At 42.8% G+C, this 16,077-nt stretch overlaps 1 protein-coding gene across 4 annotated transcripts in view; it reads left to right on the forward strand.

The window, feature by feature from the left end:
- LOC114641663 (gastrula zinc finger protein XlCGF57.1-like) overlaps nucleotides 1-16,077 on the forward strand; it is a 308,826-nt gene that overhangs the window by 264,706 nt on the left and 28,043 nt on the right. Inside the window, exon 1 of one of the 4 annotated variants that reach the window (XM_051927421.1) lies at nucleotides 15,290-15,452. The exons of 2 other annotated variants lie outside the window; for them this stretch is intronic. The gene's annotated coding sequence lies outside the window, so the exon portion shown is untranslated. Of the gene's footprint in view, nucleotides 1-15,289; nucleotides 15,453-16,077 lie in introns of those variants that run through there. One more of the 4 variants, XM_028790688.2, reaches the window with a different exon arrangement.

Genomic DNA, 16,077 nt, shown 5'->3' on the forward strand with positions numbered 1-16,077 from the left:
ACAAACTCATCAAAACAGTGGGGTGGTCTTCTCTCCGGTTTCGGTCATGCAGCCGATGACGAGGGCACATCATCAGGGATTGGGGGTGCTGTGTTGTTAGGTGTGCTGTTATTCAGTGCTGCGGGTATGCTTGATGCTGCACCGCCGATCTGCCGGTATGGTAAGGGGCTGACAAGTTGTGGTGCACCACCACAGCCTGGCAACCTACCTTTACATGGTACCACCTCAGACAACTGGGCCAGGACAGTACAATGACCGTGGCAGCACTTGGCCAGTTTATTGCAGAGTCCCCTTTTTCAATGGAGGCTGTACAGCCATACCAGGTCACCAGGGAGTAGTGGGCACTCCTGGCATTGACTGTTATACACCCTTTTCTGTCGATTGCTAGCTACCTTTTAATGGTTCTGAGCTAGCAAGACTACCCTGTAAGTCCTGCTTGTACTGAGGCCCTAGACTGGTGTTGATACCAGACTGGGCAAAAGCAAAAGTTGCAGGAGTTCACAACTCCCTCCTGAACATCATCATAGCAGGAGCGAACCCACTGGATTCCTGGACATCAGACTTATAAGCCCACGGCATGGCACAGAGTTGTAGGTCCCAGTCTCTCTAATGCTCTGCTGTTGAAACGAAGAGCTTTGTGAGCAGGGTCCAATTAAATCTTTTCACAAGCCCCTCGCTCTTAGGGTGCAGCAGAGTGGTACAAGTCTTGTAGTTATAGAGGAGCTGACACACCTACTTCATTAGTTCGGACTCAAAGGTTTCAACCTTGTTCACTGTGCAGAACCTCAAGTGCACCAGAATGGCAGAACATCTCCTCACTGGGCCTCTTAGCGCAGGTGTTGGCATTCTGATCCGGAATCGCGTACGCCTCAGGCCACTTTGTGAAACAGTCCATAACCACAAGGACATAACAATTCCCTGCGTTTGTGATTGGGAAGGGGCCAAGGATGTCCATAGCCACTTTCTCCATTGGGGCTCCCGCCTGTAGAGGGTGGAGAGGTGCAGGCAATCGGAAGGGGTTGGACCTTAACATGCGGTGCAGTCGTCACCGCAGTGGACAAACAGCTCAGCGTCCTTCCTGCAGCCCGCCCAGTGTCTTAGAAACTCCCTGAACGACTTTGTAACGTAAGTGCTGGGGCTCCGAAACTTGTAAAATGGGACATCCTGGAAGCAGGCGTTCCCATCTTTATATATACAGGTGCTGGTCATAAAATTAGAATATCATGACAAAGTTGATTTATTTCAGTAATTCCATTCAAAAAGTGAAACTTGTATATTAGATTCATTCATTACACACAGACTGATGTATTTCAAATGTTTATTTCTTTTAATGTTGATGATTATAACTGACAACTAATGTCAACGAGTGCCCGGTTTGTGCTGCTAATGAATTTCTTGTGAATTAATTTTAATTGAATTGCTTTTTTAAGGGTTGTTCCCCTGAATTGCTTCATTCCTTTCCTTAAATTGCACCCAAACTAAAATGAAATGTGATGTGAGGGAGCCAACAGAAGACCACCTATAGTCAGGGCCTCATACTCCAACCAGCTGCTTAATGAGGTGCCGATTCTTGTCGTTAATTAAAACCGCTCTTTAATTTCGTGGCTTGGTGCTACTCTCGTGGTGCATTAGCCTGACATTTCTAAAATGGTTGATCGTCTCTTTCTAAGAGCACCATTAAAATGTTATGGGGACCTGAGAAGATTGACATTCCTGAGACCTTCGTCTTTCTTTCTTTTCAGATATTGTGTGTTTTGGCTCATTTTGTATCTCATGATTGTTTGAAACAACTAAGGGGTCTGAGTCTTCAAGAGCAAGTCAATTAAAATGAATGTAAAAGGAGTTAATTAGCAGCAAAAACAAGGCACTCAGTTTAAAAGGGTTAGAATGAAAACCTGCAGCCATGGTGGATCCTCCAGGACCGGAGTTGGCAACCCCTGGAGGGCCAGAGATATCACATGCTCTTCTCCCCACGTGGGAGACGCTCTCCCGTCAAAGATGAACACAAGCAGATACAGTGGCATCATTTGACGTTGGAGCGTACCTACCTTCCGCTTGGCAAGAGATCATAGCTACTGTAAGAGCCAATCATAGAAAGTTAAAGTTTTGAGTTAAACTCACATTAATGTTTGCTTAATTTGAATGGAATATTATTTCTTCCATAGTCATAGACAATGGTATAGTCTTTTCCCCCTATAAGAATCTTCTTGCTATAACTGAGAAACAGTGTGTTAATAAGCTCAGTTATGTTTTGAACAGGTCCCAGTAAACAGGAACTTGAAAGACCCGTTTTCAACTCCGAAATGGGATTAGCATACAGTTTTCTGACCGTTTTGAAATGGTTCAGAAATTATAAGTGATTAGCAACGATTTAAGATGTAACAAGATTAAGCTTAGAACTGAATTTTTCTTATTATAAATTTTTCCTTTTTTTTGCTATTTTAATTTTCTTTTTTGTGTGAACTGTTTTACTTTGAAACTTAACTAAACACTTAAAAAATGAAGATAGATTGTCTGTGGAATCATTTCTGTGCATCAGGCCTTTGTTGAATTCCATTTTTTGAGTTAGAGCTGCTGAACTTTAGAAACTTTGGGAAAACGCAGCTACAGCTGCATTCTTGCTCCTGATAGCAAAACCAAAAATATTGTCTATGAACAGGCCCTCGGATATGAAAGCTATCGATATCAATTCTTCTCAATACAAATTATTACTTTTTTTTAATTGATTTTTAAAGTTTGTCCTGTTTCACTACTGCACGGGCAGAGCCGTGGGGGACAATTAGTCTTTGATAAAGCAGGACCTCCTGGAGCTCCAACTGTCCCATTATGAGCAGAATGCTTTCACTGTGGGCCTGTAGGGTATGACTTCAGCCCAGATTCACTTCCGGTTGAGAGTACGCTGGGCGCGTTTGGCTGCCGCTTCTCACCGGTGTTGGTGCCAACCCACCGCAGGACACACACAAACACACCCACACACCAAGCAGACACTAGGGACAATTTAGAATCGCCAATCCACCTAACCTGCATGTCTTTGGAAGGAAACCGGAGCACCCGGAGGAAACCCATGCAGACATGGGGAGAACATGCAAACTCCATGCAGGAAGGACCCGGGAAGCGAACTCGGGTCTCCTAACTGCGAGGCAGCAACACTACCACTGCGCCACCGTGCCGCCCATGTGAATTTCCCCTTGGGATTAATAAAGTATCTATCTATCTATCTATCTATCTATCTATCTATCTATCTATCTATCTATCTATCTATCTACCTACAGTGCATCCAGAAAGTATTCACAGCACATCACTTTTTCCACATTTTGTTATGTTACAGCCTTATTCCAAAATGGATTAAATTCATTTTTTTCCTCAGAATTCTACACACAACACCCCATAATGACAACGTGAAAAAAGTTTAATAAATTTGCAAAAACCTCAAGTAAAAATACAAAAAATGAGAAATCCCATGTCCATAAGTATTCACAGCCTTTGCTCAATACTTTGTTGATGCCCCTTTGGCAGCAATTCCAGCCTCAAGTCTTTTTGAATATGATGCCACAAGCTTGGCACACCTATCCTTGGCCAGTTTCACCCATTCCTCTTTGCAGCACCTCTCAAGCTCCATCAGGTTGGATGGGAAGCGTCGGTGCACAGCCATTTTAAGATCTCTCCAGAGATGTTCAATCAGATTCAAATCTGGGCTCTGGCTGGGCCACTCAAGGACATTCACAGAGTTGTCCTGAAGCCACTCCTGTGATATCTTGGCTGTGTGCTTAGGGTCGTTGTCCTGCTGAAAGATGAACCGTCACCCCAGTTTGAGGTCAAGAGCGCTCTGGAGCAGGTTTTCATCCAGGATGTCTCTGTACATTGCTGCAGTCATCGTTCCCTTTATCCTGATTAGTCTCCCAGTTCCTGCCGCTGAAAAACATCTCCATAGCATCATGCTGCCACCACCATGCTTCACTGTAGGGATGGTATTGGCCTGGTGATGAGCGGTGCCTGGTTTCCTCCAAATGTGACGCCTGGCATTCACACCAAAAAGTTCAATCTTTGTCTCATCAGACCAGAGAATTTTCTTTCTCATGGTCCGAGAGTCCTTCAGGTGCCTTTTGGCAAACTCCAGGCGGGCTGCCATGTGCCTTTTACTAAGGAGTGGCTTCCATCTGGCCACTCTACTATACAGGCCTGATTGGTGGATTGCTGCAGAGATGGTTGTCCTTCTGGAAGGTTCTCCTCTCTCCACAGTGGACCTCTGGAGCTCTGACAGAGTGGCCATCAGGTTCTTGGTCACCTCCCTGACTAAGGCCCTTCTCCCCCGATCGCTCAGTTTAGATGGCCGGCCAGCTCTAGGAAGAGTCCTGGTGGTTTTGAACTTCTTCCACTTATGGATGATGGAGGCCACTGTGCTCATTGGGACCTTCAAAGCAGCAGACATTTTTCTGTAACTTTCCCCAGATTTGTGCCTTGAGACAATCCTGTCTCGGAGGTCTACAGACAATTCCTTTGACTTTATGCTTGGTTTGTGCTCCGACATGAACTGTCAACTGTGGGACCTTCTATAGACAGGTGTGTGCCTTTCCAAATCATGTCCAGTCAACTGAATTTACCACAGGTGGACTCCAATGAAGCTGGAGAAACATCTCAAGGATGATCAGGGGAAACAGGAGGCACCTGAGCTCAATTTTGAGCTTCACGGCAAAGGCTGTGAATACTTATGTACATGGGATTTCTCAATGTTTTTATTTTTAATAAATTTGCAAAAACCTCAAGTAAACTTTTTTCACGTTGTCATTATGGGGTGTTGTGTGTAGAATTCTGAGGAAAAAAATGAATTTAATCCATTTTGGAATAAGGCTCTGACATAACAAAATGTGGAAAAAGTGATGATGCGCTGGGAATACTTTCCACACTGTAATTCTGCATAAGAAACCTTCCAATGATTCACTAGATACCTGAACGCCTATTTAAAGATACTTTTAGAGCGTTCAGTCCAATTGTGTTGGCTATTATTAAGAACTGTCTACTGGTATAATGCCAGACAACTTTAAACATGCAATTGTTCAGCCTTTGCTGAAGAAGCCCACACTTGATCCTACAGCTCTTTCGAATGATAGGTCTATTTCTAAGCTCCCATTTCTGTCCAAAATTATGGAGAAAGTGGTTTCTTTGCAGTTAATTTCATATCTGGAGGATAACAATGTATGTGATGAGTTTCAGTCAGGTTTTAAAAAACTTCATAGTACTGAATCAGCTCTGCTGAAGGTGACAAATGATATTCTGTTAACTTCTGCAATCTTAGTCTTACTGAGCAAGATTTTCAATTGGGTCGAGAAAACGGGATCACATCTCCACCATTTTAGCCTCTCCGTCTCCTCTGACTACCAGTGAGGTGTCGCATTAACTTTAAAATCTTGTTTGTTTTTAAAGCCTTGCATGGTCTCGCTGGCTCCAAAATACATCTGTGACCTCCTTCACCCACTATGTGCCACCAAGAGCACTGAGGTCATCTGGATGACTGCTCCTTGTAGTGCCAAGATCTCAGCTGAAGTCAAGGGGAGACCGAGCTTTCTCAGTTGTTGCTCCACGGCTTTGGAATGATTTGCCTCTTCACATCAGGTCTTCATGCTCCATCGAGGTTTTTAAAAGTCACCTTAAGACCTTCTGTTTTCTTCCGCCTTTCACTGTGTATGATGGGATTGTGGTGGATGTTATCATTGGTTGTTTTATTAATCTGCTTTTACGTGATTGTTTGTATTGTGTTTATTTTCATTCTTCTTTGTACAGCACTTTGGCACAACCTCTGTTGTTTTAAATGTGCTTTTATAAATAAAATAATCTAATCTTAAAAGTGTTTACTGGTTCCTTGGAAAAGAATAATTATTATTTACAGTGCACATCCGGAAAGTATTCACAGCGCATCACTTTTTCCACATTGTGTTATGTCACAGCCTTATTCCAAAATGGATTAAATTCATTTTTTTCCTCTGAATTCTACACACAACACCCCATAATGATAACGTGAAAAAAGTTTACTTGAGGTTTTTGCAAATTTATTAAATATAAAAAACTGAGAAATCCCATGTCCATAAGTATTCACAGCCTTTGCTCAATACTTTGTCGATGCACCTTTGGCAGCAATTCCAGCCTCAAGTCTTTTTGAATATGATGCCACAAGCTTGGCACACCTATCCTTGGCCAGTTTGGCCCATTCCTCTTTGCAGCACCTCTCAAGCTCCATCAGGTTGGACGGGAAGCGTCGGTGCACAGCCATTTTAAGATCTCTCCAGAGATTTTCAATCAGATTCAAGTCTGGGCTCTGGCTGGGCCACTCAACGTGCTTCGTAGACACATTGAAACAAAACATCCAACATACAAGGATAAACCTGTAGCATATCGTAATGACTACACAGGGGGTTTGCCAATTTATTCCGTTTTTTTGAAGGGGTTCACAAGGAGAAAAAAAGGTTGAGAATCGCTGATCTAGAAGAAAAGCATGGAGTTGTGTAGCAACCACACGTTCCATCACCTTAGCCAAAAAAGTGAGATTAGAGATAGGCCTGGAACTGGAGCGAGAAGGAGGATCCAGGTCAGGTTTTGTTGTTTAACTTTGTTTTAAGTTCTTGGGAGTTGAAGTGTCATGTCGGTGTTTCTGTAATGTGATTGGGTGGGCGAGAGGACAGGTGGCGCTCGTACTAGGATTAGAGAATGGAGACCTTAGGGGAAATAACAAAACAAAAAGGGGGTTGAGTTTTCCTTTTAGCTCCTGTTGGTGTACACACTACAACCTGTTGGGCAACGGACAGTAAGAAGCCATCGTCGAAGCAGCGGGGTAGTTCGGATTAGCATTAATGTCGCAAAAGTGTGAATTTCCCCTTGGGATTAATAAAGTATCTATCTATCTATCTATCTATCTATCTATCTATCTATCTATCTATCTATCTATCTATCTATCTATCTATCTATCTATCTATCTATCTATCTATCTATCTATCTATCTATCTATCTATCTATCTATCTATCTATCTATCTATCTATCTATCTATTCCTGCCAACTACGTTATCTATCTATTCCTGCCAACTACGTTATCTATCTATTCCTGCCAACTACGTTATCTATCTATTCCTGCCAACTACATTATCTATCTAATTCATTCCTGCCAACTACGTTATCTATCTATTCATTCCTGCCAACTACGTTATCTATCTATTCATCTATTGTGGAATATGGCCGGCCATTCATCCTGACCAATACCCCCAAGCCGCCAGGTGGAGCTCTCCCTGCAGCGTGGAGGTGCCCCGAAGGCCAGCAGGGAATCCTGGACAATGGGGTTTTTATCCACAGCCCTGCTGGATACCATGGGGGCCGCTAGAGGACGCTGCAGGGAAGCCCAAAGATTAGTACGTACCCTACGCTCCGGAAGTACGTCTTAGTCACAGCAACAGGATGAATGACGTGCTTCCGGGATGAAGAAGAAGAAAACTTTTTATCTGACCCGGAAGTGATGGAAAGTCACATGGACTGGGGGTTGTAAACACTTCTGGGTCATGGACTATAAAAGGACCATGGGAAATCCCAGACGGCGAGCTGATTTAGGAGGCAGGGTGGCTAAGTGTCTGGGAGAGTGGAGGATTATTTGATTATTGGTTATTTGTATAAGTATTGTGTAGAGGAGGGTGCTTTGTGCACATTATTATTGTAATAAATAATTATTGGACTTTTTATCTGGTGTCTGACGTTTAGTCTGAGGGTTCAAGGGGTCGACAGTGCCTCTAAAACTGTCTCACCATTATATAGTGCCATTCACATCTATCTATCTATCTATCTATCTATCTATCTATCTATCTATCTATCTATCTATCTATCTATCTATCTATCTATCTATCTATCTATCTATCTGTCTATCTATCTAATCCTGCCAACTACGCTATCTATCTATCTATCTATCTATCTATCTATCTATCTATCTATCTATCTATCTATCTATCTATCTATCTATCTATCTATCTATCTATCTATCTATCTATCTATCTATCTATCTAATCACCGGCTAACTAGCTAGTCTGCGAAGAGACGCTGCATACTCCGGATAGCACTGCAGGTGACCAAGGGAAAGCCTGGCAGATCATCTGGCAAGAAGGGAAAATGACAGGCTTCACCTCGTTTGGACGGACTGACTCCTTTTTGCTTGCAGCGTTTTGACGTGAGTCTGCCTGCCTGCCTGCAGGACTATGCCAGCGTTTCCCACAGCGTTGAACACTGACCTTTACTCCGCTTATTTGTGAGCACTGTGACCTTTTATTTTGGCTCATGAGGGTGAACGGACTTCGATGTTCCCGAGTGTCGACCTGGCCTGCAACAAGGGGGTTTGTTGTAATATTTTAATCTTGTGTGGTCACTGGCTTGTGTGTGTCTGTGTCTGTGTCTGTGTGGACCCATAAAGTTGTCTTTGTCTCTCCTTCCATCTGGGACAGGACTGCTCCAAAGCCCTGATTACTGGCAACGGTGTTGAGGGCATGTGGCACTTCTGGATCTGGATAGACTAAAACAGGTGCAGCCATGAGGGCCTCCTTCAGTCGACAGATTTCAGAATTGCATTCTGGTGTCCATCAGTAGTCACTGCGTGTAGCAAGTCCTCCGGTAGTAAGATGCCAAACCCAGGAAACTGCAGAAATCCTGCACATTACTGGGTCGTAGCCAGTGGCACATTCCCAATGTTCCCATTGCAGTGACCACATGGTCCAAAAGCTTGCTTTTTAGGTTGGGAGGAAAACAGTTCATTTAGGTGGGCTAGTGCACCATCAAAGTTAGGGGCATGCACCAAGATGTCATCCAAGCACACTTGGTGAGAAAGGTGGCACCAGGGCATTGCACAATCCAAACGGCATGACTGTAAAATGCCACAACCCTTGCCCGATGGTGAAGGCAGTCTTTTCTCGAGTCTCTTGCACTAAAGTGACTTGTATAGAAAACTGTATTCTTAAAAATGGTAAATTTTATTAGATAAGTATTATAAGCAAATGAGAAAAGTAGACACGATATTTTACTAAGCATTAAGATGTAAGAGTTAGGATTGAAAAGACTTACGCCTACATGTTTTTTTTAATTATTCTGTAGGAGCTGGAAACCATCAATAGTTAATTTAGCTAAAAGTTAGACACGCAGGAGAGCTGGAGAAAGATGGGCCCCTCGCTTAGAGAGGGAATGGGAACTGTGTAAATTACAGTAGCGAGCAAGAACAGCCCGCATCAAACAGGTAAGGTAGTCAGAGCGGGGCTTGACACCCCCTACACTAAGAATTTTTAGTAGAATCAACTAGAGGCAGGACTGGAGCAGTGGAATTCTAGAAGAAGATGAGGAAGAATAATGACTGAAATGATAAGAACCGTAAAGATGCCCATTGCTGGACGCTTATTGTTCCATCTTAAGTGAGTCTATATACGCGCCATACAATAAAGCTTAACTCTGCTATCTGTTCTCAAGTCTCCGTGTGCCTTCACTGGAGCTGAGGGCGCTCCTGTCATGTCAGCCTACTTCAACACTTGCCAGTAGCCACTATGTAAGTCCAAGGAGCTGAACCAGCTGGAGTTGCTTCTGTGGTCCAAGGCGTCATCTATATGGGGCAGATGGTAAGAATCCAGCTTTGTAAAAGCATTTAACTTCCAGTGGTCAACACAACAGTGCCAAGTGCTGTCCTTCTTGCTGAGGATCGCTGGAATTGACCACAGTCTTAATCCCGCCATATCCCTGATCATTTCTTTGGTTACCTGATGTGTAGCGAGCGGCAGTAATTGGAGCAGCACTCTGATGATAAGCCTAGTCCAGGGGTGGGCAAATTCATTCCTGGAGGGCCGCAGTGGCTGCAGGTTTTTGTTCCAACCCAATTGCTTAATAAGAAGCACTTATTGCTCGAGAAACACTTCTGCTTCATTTTAGTTATCTCCCTCGTTAAGATTTTGAACCCTTATTGCTTATTTAAGTCTTAAACAGCTGCATTCTTGGTTTTTAATTGCTCCTCATTAGCAATAAGATGCAAATGACAAAAGAAACCAGCAGTTATCCATTTTGCTTGTTACCCTTTACACCTGTGTGTATTTATCGTGCACTATTTGGTTTAATTAAATACTTGGAAGGAAAGAGAAGAGAAAAAAGTGAAGGATTGAGAATTACCCGTCCGTTTTACACTTCAAAATATTTGGATGATATCCTTAGAATGGAAAAAAAAATCTAGGATATGAGAATGACTTGACATAGCAGAGTTAAAGCACTAACAAGCCATGAAATGTAATTATTGGCAAGGATTGTTTTCTAATTAAGCAACTGGGTTGGAACAAAAACCCGCAGCCACTGCGGCCCTCCAGGAATGAATTTGCCCACCCATGGCCTAGTCTGTTGTTCCCGATTACAGTTGGTAACAAACCGATCGTAAATTGGTGACAGTGACGTGAGGTGAGGGGAGGTTCATGGCTGGTGAGGCACTGACTCCTTCAGAGTCAGAGTTACAAATATATGAACCCCAAAAGAGTAGCTTATTGACTATTCAATTGCCAGACAGCATGCTCTTTGACTACTGGTTATGTTTCATATCTCACCAGGCTGAGACCAGCGCTGGGCAGGATGCCAGTCCTTTGTCTCTCCTAATTACTGACTTGTATTGCTTGTGTAGCGAAGTGTGTTCTGTGCTTTGTAATTTTTTTACAGCTTTTAGGTATAAACTTCCCAAAAATCAATGATTCCTGATTATAGTTGGTAACAAACCGATCATAAGTTGTAGTGCGGGCACTGATTAAGGTTACACCCCACAGACCGCATGGTAGATGCTTTAAGAGCGTTCCGCTCTCCCCAAACCTTTTCTAATTTTATTTTATTTGACATGTGGGAACACTCAAGTGTGTAATAAGGCATGTGTATATATATATATATATATATATATATATGGATGGAAGAGAAGGTCTGTGATACGGTTTGCATATTTGCAGTTGGAGATCCACAAAGGGAGAAAAAACGAATCTCGTATCATAAAGTAGTTTTATTCCTGAGCTTTCAACCCCTGTCAGGGGTCTTCATCAGAGGATAATGCTTAGACTTACAAGAATCAAAGGCAATATATAGCAACACATTCAGGGGGGGGGGGGGGTGGAGGTGACTAAGTCCGTATGATCAAAAGGGGGGGGGGGGTGTATCGTTAAATTAAAGTGCATATGTCCTTCTTAAGTTGGCATATGCTGGGTTTATGTCCAAGTGTCTGTTGATGGCATTTTCATCTGATAGCCAAGACTCGGCCAACTCTCTGGCGCTTTTTGTACTGGCCTTAAATTTTACTTTCACGTTGTCCCAGTTGAATGTGTGTCCTGTCAATTTAGTATGTGCATATATCAAAGATAGTGCGTCCTTTCTTGCTCAGCTGTATACATAGGACAAACGTCAAAAAAAATCTCAACACGTGTACAGGAACATCGCAACGCCATCAGAAGAAAGGAGATTGCTAGATTGCTAGATTGCTGTAATGCTATTCTATCTGGCATCCCACAAAAACATATCCATCACTTACAACTTCTTCAGAATTCTAAATAATAACCTGCTGTTCTCAATCCACTGAACATATTACACCGATTCTCTCTCAACTTCACTGGCTCCCTGTTAACTACAGAATACAATACACAATACCGCTCTTAACATTTCAAGTTCTCCACAACCTCACTGATCTCCTCCAGACTTACACTCCCTCTCGCTCACTCAGATCCTCACCTGCAGCTCGACTTTCTGTACCGCACATCAAACTCTGTGTTATGGGAGCTCGATTGTCTCTCATTGTGCTCCTCAACTCTGGAATTTTCTTCCCTCTCATATCCATCAGCTCGATTCAATAACACATTTTAAAACTGCCCTCAAAACTTATCTTTTCAAACTGGCATACCAATTGTGAATTTTGCACTGTTACTGCCAGTTATCTTTGTTTGTCTTTCTTTTAACAGTGAAATGACTCAAACACCTGCAACACTTCCAGGTTCCTTTCTTCCCTCTGGTCCCCAACTGATGACGTCAGCCTCCCATCCACCATATACATTGAATTACTAGACACCTCATGACCAGCAACATCGTACGTCAACGTCGCCGCCATATTGCGAGTGGCACTGCTGTGGAGTGAAGTAATGGATAAAGATGCCTCACGCATGTGCTGCTTGGGATTGTACAAACCGCTGTACGCTCCAAACCAGATCCCGGGGATCACATTTCATAGGTAAGGCTGAACAATTGTTTTGGTTATATTTGGCCATTAGGAAATCCCGTTTTATAATCTTAACTTTAGCTATGCCAGGCTAAGCTAGCAAAGCTATGCATTACTATGCTCAAGTGAGCCTACAAACAACGTTTTGGCTAAATGTATTTAGTCACTAACTATGTAGATTGTTATTAGCTGTTAACATTTCTCAAACTTTTGAAAGTTTCCCAAAGAAATCCCCCTCAGGAGGCAGTGGGAGGTCAGGTAGCCCTTAGACGGGATTTTGAGAATGCTGTCCTGTGATGTGTGCCATGCTAGTCTGGTAACAGATGCTGTACCGGCATCACTTGATCAAAGCTACCACTCGCTCACATTAAAAAACAAAGGAGGTCTGATGATTCCTTCTGACGGTACAGTCAAGGTGGTCAAAGTAGCTGAGCGTGTTATCCGACAGTTGACATTAGGACAAGCTGTCAGTGGATCTTTGATCAATCAGTTTGTTCACGCTGAGATTGGTTCAGGTGATGTGTTTTTTCCCAAGGAGCACATTGAGGAAACACAGTTTGAAATTGACAACCATCATTTTATGCTCATGTCTTCCACAAACTAAGGGTGCACCATATTGCCAGACTGAATACTCTCAAATTACAGAGTGACAACACACGGAAAAAGCTATTAACACAGTTCTGTTTCGTGGATTTTAGATCCTATCCTGTATATATTTAAGTAACCACATTGTGTGTGTGAGAGAGAGAGAGGAATGAGTGAAATGTTTTCAGAAATTATTAAGCCAATTTGTATACAATAAAATTCTTTATTTTTGTCATTGAGTGTATCGTTTCACTGTTAAAAGACAAAGATAACTGGCAGTAACAGTGCAAAATTCACAATTGGTATGCCAGTTTGAAAAGATAAGTTTTGAGGGCAGTTTTAAAATGTGTTATTGAATCGAGCTGATGGACATGAGAGGGAAGAGAATTCCAGAGTTGAGGAGCACAATGTGAGACACTCGAGCTCCCATAACACAGAGTTTGATGTGTGGTACAGAAAGTCGAGCTGCAGATGAGGATCTGAGTGAGTGAGAGGAGTGTAAGTCTGGAGGAGATCAGGGAGGTTGTGGAGAACTTGAAATGTTAAGAGTGGTATTGTGTATTGTATTCTGTAGTTAACAGGGAGCCAGTGAAGTTGAGAGAGAATCGGTGTAATATGTTCAGTGGATTTAGAACAGCAGGTTATTATCCTGGCAGCAGAATTTTGAAGAAGTTGTAAGCGATGGATACGTTTTTGTGGGATGCCAGATAGAATAGCATTACAGTAATCTATACGTGAGGTGACTCGGGCATAAACCAATACTTCAGTACTGTGTTGCGTAAGAACAGGACAAAGTCTAGAAATGTTTTGGAGATGGAAGAAGGCAGTCCGAGAAATGTTACTTATATGGGAGGAATTATTTAATAATAATAATTATTATTATTATTTAATAATTGTCATTATTTGTGTATAAATGGATATAAATAATTGCATTTAAACGATTCGCCAAAATCTGTTGAATGTAAACGATACTGTTTTAAACGTTATTGTTTTTTCATCAGAAAACCTGGTTTCCACGTTTACCTGTATTAGTTTAAATGGCACTTTTGCCACTCGCAATATGGCGTACGCGCTGACGTATCGTGTTGACTGGGCAACACAGCGAATGCAGTATTTATCTATATATGTCTATGCCATCCACCACCACATTTTATCCAGCATCCCACGTTCTAATTTCCGGTCCAATCCTATAAACTGTCCATCTCCCTAAGGTCTTTTGAGTTTTTTGGAACTACTGATTTTTTGTGTTCAGTATACGGGGCTAAAAACCCCACATCTTTACGCATGTCTGTCTTGTTTTACAATATATATAGGCCTATATATTTATGACCTGTGGTGGGCTGGCTCCCTGCCCGGGGTTTGTTTCCTGCCTTGAGTCCTGTGTTGGCTGCTGGGATTGGCTCCAGCAGACCCCCGTGATCCTGTAGTTAGGATATAACGGGTTGGATAACGGATGGATATATATCCATCCGTCCATCCATTTTCCAACCCGCTGAATCCGAACACAGGGTCACGGGGGTCTGCTGGAGCCAATCCCAGCCAACACAGGGCACAAGGCAGGAACCAATCCTGGGCAGGGTGCCAACCCACCACAGGACACACACAAACACACCCACACACCAAGCACACACTAGTGCCAATTTAGAATCGCCAATCCACCTAACCTGCATGTCTTTGGACTGTGGGAGGAAACCGGAGCCCCCGGAGGAAACCCACGCAGACACGGGGAGAACATGCAAACTCCACGCAGGGAGGACCCGGGAATCGAACGCAGGTCTCCTAACTGCGAGGCAACAGCGCTACCCACTGCGCCACCGTGCCGCCCATGGATTATATATATAAACACACACACACACACACACACACACACACACACACAGACAGTACTGTATATGTTTTTTGACTTCTTACATGTGGCTTTGTATGAGTTACAACTGAAGTTTTATTAGAAAAAAGTTAGCATATATTCTTTTAGCGTAGTGCCTTGGCACTTTAATATAATTCGGCTGGGTGTACAACATGGCCATGTCTATATTTTGAGTTTTCATTTTTATTTAAATTTTCAATTTATTTATTTTGTATTAATAGTTTGTGTTTGTAATAATTGATATATTTGATTTATTATTTAATAGTCATTGGCGAGAAGCTGTTTGTATGACGCCTTTTGTTTGGTTCTAGAAAGGTTCGCCAATTATTTGTTGTTAAAAATATATGAGATTTAAAATTGGAACGTTTATATTGTGCACAGCTATGTATATTATAAATATTTTTCTGGTGAAATGTGTGTAATATATTGTAAATAGTTCTATATGAAATATGTATGTTATGAAAAAAAAGTCACGCATAGTGGATGCTGTAGGGACTTTGGCGAGAATTGGAAACGAAAGGAAAAAAACTTCAGTTCAATAAGAGAGCGAAACGAAATGTTTATAATTAATCATCCTTCAGCCCACTAGATGGCAGTGTTTACCTACTTGTGTCACGTTTCTCTTTCGAGTCGCTCGTTGGTGACTCGTTCTGTTTCTCTTTGTTTGATGCTGCTGGCTGACTGCTCGGACTGTCGTACGAGATTCTTAAGAATAAAAGGTGCTGAAGAAGAGAAGTTAAAGAGAAAAAGAGCGGCGAGGAGCAAGTCGAGAAGTGTCGGTAAGCAACGAGAGGAACGGGCGGGTGGGAGATGAGTGGATAAAGTGGAACAGGAGTTGGGGAAGGAAGTCCTGGGGATAGACAACAGGGAACAGAGTGAGGGCAATGGCTATGGAGAAAGGGAGATAAAGAGGGAGAAACAGAGACGGAGAAGGAGTCACAGCTGTCCTTCAGGTCCATCCGATTTGATGCTGAATGGCCACTCTCCCGCCGCGCACTCCTCCTCCACGTTGAATCTCCAAGCCTTCCGTGTGAGCCGCGCGCTTGTCATTCACTCCGAGTTTAATGTGCGGGGAAAATCCACAAAAATCCGAGACAGCAAGTTTCATCACAGTTTTACTCTAAATAGCATTTACAGTATTAACAAAGCCCCTCAGGAAATGCCGTGTGGACTTTTGTACAGGGCCGGCGTAATGCAGGGGCTTAAATAAGTGAGTTCAGAGAATGGAGGTGTGCGTAGCTGTGACATTCAAACCGTGACACAAGTTTTTGTAATGTATTTTCGAGTGCTTTAAAATCTTAGCGGTTACATTTAAACATCAATAACAGACCCTGGAATTTGTAGGCTGACGCGGTGGGTCTCGAAATGTGGTCGCCTGAAGCGTCTCGACTCGTCTGTATCGAT

This window comes from Erpetoichthys calabaricus, chromosome 5 (genome assembly GCF_900747795.2).
Source record: "Erpetoichthys calabaricus chromosome 5, fErpCal1.3, whole genome shotgun sequence".
Classification (NCBI taxonomy): Eukaryota; Metazoa; Chordata; class Cladistia; order Polypteriformes; family Polypteridae; genus Erpetoichthys; species Erpetoichthys calabaricus.